Source organism: Callithrix jacchus, chromosome 2, assembly GCF_049354715.1.
Source record: "Callithrix jacchus isolate 240 chromosome 2, calJac240_pri, whole genome shotgun sequence".
Classification (NCBI taxonomy): domain Eukaryota; kingdom Metazoa; phylum Chordata; class Mammalia; order Primates; family Cebidae; genus Callithrix; species Callithrix jacchus.
The window spans coordinates 77,562,299-77,569,244 of NC_133503.1; positions in this window are offsets into that span (position 1 = coordinate 77,562,299).

A 6,946-nucleotide genomic window follows, 5' to 3' on the forward strand; every position below is an offset into this window, starting at 1 on the left:
GGATTATAGGCATGTGCCACCACACTTGGCTAATTTTTTATTTTTGGTAGAGATGCGTTTCGTCATGTTGACAAGGCTGGTCTTGAACTCCTGACCTCAAGTGATCCACTTCCCTCGGCCTCCCAAAGTGCTGGGATTACAGGCATGAGCCACCATGCCAGGCCCTTCTATTATGGATAGGGATGAAGAAAGACAGGAAACACCCAGGAGTTAATAATCTAAAAGTAAATAAAAAAGATAGAAAAGCAGACCCTAAAATCAAACACGAGGAGAACCAAATGAAGTAAACAGTGTATAAATATTAAAATTATAAACACACAGAAAATGTAATTCAAGTTTCTTTTGAACACAGCACACTGACCCTATATCCTTAATAGGAGGAATTCTAAGGGCAAGGAACAAATGCAAATAAATTCAGAATTTTATCTCATAAACTTGTTATAATGGTGAAATTACTTTTTGTGTGTATAGTAGATAGCACAAATGAGTAAAGATATTGGTTTGAGTGGGAATCAAGGTTTTCATTATGGAAGAAGAGAGATAAACACATGGAATGGAAAAGTTGATAAAGAACCTCTGTAAAATTGAGAAATATGTCTATCCTGATGATTTTTTTTTAAAGAAAATATAGCTTTGTTTACTGTCAAGGACTAGTAACAGTAAACACTACATAACACTCAGCTCTTGGTTTTTAAATACCATTCTCTACTAGAAGGCCTCAGGTTTCCATGAAAGAAATGGCTGATTCCAGGTGCAGGGCAGGGAAAGTTCAAGGTGAGCATGGAGCATCTTGCTGTGGTTGTAGCCTGGGAAGTGCAAGTGCTCAAAGACTGAGGAGGTTATGTCAAAAAGACATAGGAGTTAGGTTGGAGGGTTCCCTGTGGCCAAATTTGGGACAACATGAGCATAATCATGATTAATTATGGCCTGGGCACAGTGGCTTTTAATCCCAGCACTTTGGGAAGCTGAAGCAGGGTAGATTGCTTGAACTCACGAGTTTGATACCAGCCTGGGCAACATGGTGAAACCCTGTCTCTACTAAAAATACAAAAATTTGCCAGGCGTGCTGGTGTGTGCCTCTAATCTCAGCCACTTGGGGGATTGAGGCTGGAGGATGGCTTAAGCCCAAGAGGCAGAGGTTGCAGTAGCCAAAAGCAAACCACTGTACCCCATCCTGGGTGACAGAGTGAGACCCTGTCTTAAAAAGGAAAATAAATTAATAATGGTCATAATACATGAGGAAAGAAGTCTGTAAATCTATATTGGTATGAAAGAGAGAAATGCTTTGTTTAAAAAAAAACAAAGTTCCAACTAGTAAACATAGAAGAAATGATCAAATGAAAAAAATAACTTTTTCAATTCACAACATAAAAATTGATTCAGTCAATTACTTTTAACCTCTGAAAGATTTTTAATAGAACCTCTGAAAGATTTTCATAAAGATGAAGTGAGAATTTTGGGCAGAGAACTTGGACTTCCAGAAGAGTTAGTTTCCAGGCATCCATTTCCAGGTCCTGGCCTGGCAATCAGAGTAATAAGTGCTGAAGAACCTTATATTTGTAAAGACTTTCCTGAAACCAACAATATTTTGAAAATAGTAGCTGATTTTTCTGCAAGTGTTAAAAAGCCACATACCCTATTACAGAGAGTCAAAGCCTGCACAACGGAAGAGGATCAGGAGAAGCTGATGCAAATTACAAGTCTGCATTCACTGAATGCCTTCTTGCTGCCAATTAAAACTGTAGGTGTGCAGGGTGACTGTCGTTCCTACAGTTACGTGTGTGGAATCTCCAGTAAAGATGAACCTGACTGGGAATCTCTTATTTTTCTGGCTAGGCTTATACCTCGAATGTGTCACAACGTTAACAGAGTTGTTTATATATTTGGGCCACCAGTTAAAGAACCTCCTACAGATGTTACTCCCACTTTCTTGACAACAGGTGTGCTCAGTACTTTACGCCAAGCTGATTTTGAGGCCCATAATATTCTCAGGGAGTCTGGGTATGCTGGGAAAATCAGCCAGATGCCGGTGATTTTGACACCATTACATTTTGATCGGGACCCACTTCAAAAGCAGCCTTCATGCCAGAGATCTGTAGTTATTCGAACCTTTATTACTAGTGACTTCATGACTGGTATACCTGCAACACCTGGCAATGAGATCCCTGTAGAGGTGGTGTTAAAGATGGTCACTGAGATTAAGAAGATTCCTGGTATTTCTCGAATTATGTATGACTTAACATCAAAGCCCCCAGGAACTACTGAGTGGGAGTAATAAACTTGTTCTCTTAAAAAAAAACAAAAAAAAAAAAACCAAAAAAAAAAAAACCAAAGTTCCAACTAGTAAACATAGAAGAAATGATCAAATGAAAAAAATAACATTTGTTAGCAACATGGTGTTAGCATGCTTAACACCATCGGTGAAAAACTGGGGCACATGGTCTCAAAGTATCATTTCCAAGTAATTTATTAATTGTAAAGGGGAAAGATATACTTCATTTATGATGAAGAGGTCTGATAGTACATTAAATATCTTAACAAAAATAGCATCACTAATGGTGATACAATAAAATACACAACACCATCTATGTATTATTCTTGCCAGGAATGTTTAATCTGAATCTAGGGATGAAGAAACAATCAGATATTAATAATAAATCTCAAGTCCAGAATATGGAGCATTTTATAAGAACATTGGGCTGAACTGTTTTTTTTTTAATTAATCAATGAGAGCTTGTTATGTTGCTCAGGTTGGCCTTGAACTCATAGCCTCACCTCCTCAAGTGCCAGGACAACTGGCCAGAGCCACCGCAGCTCCTGGAGCTGAACTGTTAAAACAAAAAGTCAATGTCATGAGAAACATCAGTATCACCACCACTACCAACCTCATAAACAACAAACATTACCATCAAAAGGTATGAGAACTGTTCTAGATTAAAAGAGGCAAAAGAGAGTTAATGTAATGCAATGTACTATTAATAATAAAATCTTGGATTAAAAAACAGCTATACAAGCTAATAAAAGACATTTTTGGGACAATTAAGGAGATCTGAATATAAATTGTATATTAAATTACATTATTGATTTGTTAATTTTCCTGGGTAGATAATTGGTTGTGGTTTTATAGGAGAATGTCTTCTTAGGGGAATGCATGACTAAGCATTTAGGGATAAAATGAAACTTAAAGAAGCTGTAATCTCAGTATTTTTGGAGGCTGAGGTGGGTGGGGTGGATCACCTGAGGTTGGAAGTTCGAGAGCAGCCTGACCAACATGGAGAAATCCCATCTCTACTAAAAATACAAAATCGCTGGGCGTGGTGGGGCATGCCAGTAATCCCAGCTACTTGGGAGGCTGAGGCAGGAGAATCGCTTGAACCCAGGAGGCAGAGGTTGCTGTGAGCCGAGATCATGCCATCGCACTCCAGCCCAGCCCGGACAACAAGAGTGAACTCCGTCTCAAAAAAAAAAAAAAGAAGCTTACCCATAGACAGTGACTCCCTGTTTCCTCTCAAACCCACCTATCCCCAGCCCTCAGCAATCACTATTCGGTTTTTGTGGATTTGCCTATCCTGAACATTTTATGTAAATGGAGTAATGCAGTATATATGGTCTTTTGTGACTAGCTTCTTTCATTTAGCATCCATGATGTGGTCTCAGTAACTTTATTCTTTTTTCTTGCTAAATAATATTCTGTTGTTTAGATATGCCACATTTTGTTTACCTATTCATCAGTTGAGGGGGACTTTTGGTTTGTTTCCACATTCAGCTATCATGTATAATGGTGCTATGAACATTTATGGACAATTTTTTGTGTGGATATATGTTTTCATTTCTCTTAGTTGTACACCTGGGAGTGGACTTGCTTTTATGGTTTCTCAATTGGTCATATGGTTACTCTGTGTTTAACATTTTGAGGAACTGCTAAACTTTTCCACAGTGACTGAGCCATTTTACAATTTCACCAGCTTTTGGTATCTAAGAAACCATTGTCTAATCACAGAGTTTAAGATCACAGAGTTTTTTGCTTATATTTTCTTCAAAACCTTTTATAGCTTTATGTCTTAAATTTACATATTTGATCCATTACGAGTTAAGTCTTTGTATGTAGCATGAGATTCAACTTCATTGTTTCCAGTTGTTTCAGTACCATTTAAAAAGACTATTCTTTTCCATCAGACATGGGACTAAAGAAAAAGAGACTATTCTTTCCTTATTGTCTTGGCACCCTTTTCAAAATCAATTCACTTTATAAATGTGAAGCTTTAATTTTGGACTCTATTCTATCTTACTGACCCATATGTTTATACTTAGGTCCATACCACAATGTCTTAATTCCTATCGTCTTGTTTTAAGTTTTGAAACTGAGAAGTGTAAGTCCTCCAACATTGTTCTTTTAAAAGGTTACCTGACTATTTGGGTACCTTGTATTTTCTATATGGATTTTTAGTAAGTAAGCTTTTTTTAAAAAGCAGTTTTAGAATCATAGCAAAACTGAGCGGAAAATACAGACAGTTCCTACATACCTATCCTGGACTCTATGCACATTTTCCACCACTATCAACATTCTGCACCAAATTGGTATTTTACTTCGTTTTTTTTTTTTTTTAAACAGAGTCTCACTGTGTCACCCAGGCTGCAGTGCAATGGCACAATCTCTGCAACCTCTGCCTCCCAGGTTCAAGCAATTCTCCTGCCTCAGCCTCCTAAGCAGCTGGGATTACAGGTGCGCACCACTACACCCAGTTAATTTTTGTATTTTTAGTAGACATGGGGTTTCACCATGTTGGTCAGTCTGGTCTTAAACTCCTGACCTCGTGATCTGCCCACATCAGCTTCCCAAAGTGCTGAAATTACAGGGGTGAGCCACCACGCCCGGATGGTACTTTCTTATAATTCATGACATTGACACATCATTACCACCTGAAGCCCATAGTTTTATATTACAGCTTACTCTTGGTGTTGTATGGGTTTTGGCGAAATATAATGACATGTTATAGTATTATACAGAATGCTTTCATTGTCCTAAAAATTCTCTAGGCTCTACTTTTTCATTCCTTCCTCCCCACTAACTCTTGGCAACCACTGATTTTTTTACTGTCTTCATACATAGTTTTACCTTTTCCAGAATGTCAAGTATTTGGAGTCATAAAATATATAGTCTTTTCAGTTGGCTTCTTTCATTTAGCAATATGCATTTAAGGTTCTTCCAGGTCTTTTCATGTTTTGATAGCTCATTGCTTTTTAGCACTGTATAATATTTTATTGTCTGGATGTATCACATTGAATTTATTCATTCACCTACTGGACACTTGGTTTGCTTACAAGTTTTGGCAATTATGAATAAAGCTGCTATAAAATCCATGTGCAGATTTTTCTGGGGGCATAAGTTTTCAACTCACTTAAGTAAGCACATAGAAGCATGATTGCTGCATTGTTTTTTGTAAGAGTAGGTTTAGTTTTGTAAGAAACTGCTAAAGTGGCTGTACCATTTTCTATTCCCAGCAGCAATGAATGAGAGTACCTGATGTTCCTCATTCTCACCAGCATTTGGTGGTGTTGGTGTTTTGATTTTTTTCTTTTGGAGACAGAGTGTTGCTCTGTCACCCAGGCTGGAATGCAGTGGGGTGATCTTGACTCACTGCAACCTCCGTCTCCCAGGTTCGTGTTTCTCCTGCCTCAGCCTCTCAAGTAACTGGGATTACAGGCACCTGCCACCATGCCCAGATCATTTTGGTATTTTTAGCAGAAACAAGGTTTCACCATGTTGGCCAGGCTTGTCTCGAACTCCTGACCTCAGGTGATCTGCCCATCTTGGCCTCCCAAAGTGCTGGGATTACAGGCGTGAGCCACTGTGCCTGGCCTAGTTAGTGGCATTTTATTAATTCCCCAATGACATATGATGTTGAGAATCTTTTCATATGCTGGTTGCTATCTGTATATCTCTTTGATGAGGTGCCTGTTCAGATCTTTCTGGTTTCTTTTGGAGATGTAGTCTTTTTTGAGACTTTCTGTTTTTGTTTTTTTTGAGATGTGGTCTCACTCTGTCACCCAGGCTGGAGTGCAGCGATAGATTTTGGCTCACTGCAACCTCCACTTCCTGGGTTCAAGTGAGTCTCCTGCCTCAGCCTCCTGAGTAGTTGGGACTATAGGTGTGTGCCGCCACGCCCAGCTAATTTTTGTATTTTAGTAGAGACCAGGTTTCACCATGTTGGCCAGGCTGCTGTCAAACTCCTGAATGCAAATGATCCACCTGCCTTGGCCTCCCAAAGTGCTGGGATTACAGGTATGAGCCACTGTGCCTGGCCCTTTTGCCCATTTTTTTTTTTTTGAGATTGAGTCTCTATTGCCCAGGCTGGAGTGTAGTGGCGCAATCTTGGCTCAATGCAATCTCTGCTTCAAGCAATTCTCCTGCCTCAGCCTTCTGAGTAGCTGGGGTTACAGGCATGCGCCACCATGCCCATCTAATTTTTGTATTTTTAGTAGAGACAGGGTTTCACCATGTTGGCCAGTCTGGGCTCGAACTCCTGAATGCAAGTGATCCACCATCTCGGCCTCCCAAAGTGCTGAGATTACAGGTGGGAGCCATTGTGCCTGGCCCTTTTGCTGATTTTTTAATTGGGTTGTTTGTTTTCTTGTTGTTGAGTTTTATGAGTTCTTTATATATTCTGATAACAATCCCTTGTCAGATATATCTTTTGCAAATATTTCATTCTCTCAACAGTGTCTTTCACAGAGTAGAAATTTTTAATTTTAATGAAGTCCAGCTCATCAATTATTTCTTTCAAGGATTGGGCCTTTGATGTTATAGCTAAAAAGTCATTACCAAACCCAAGGTCATCTGGATTTTCTTCTATGTTATATTCCAGGGGTTTTATAGTTTTCCATTTTCATCTGTAATCCAATTTGAGTTAATTTTTGTGAGTGATGAAAGGTCTGTGTGTAGACT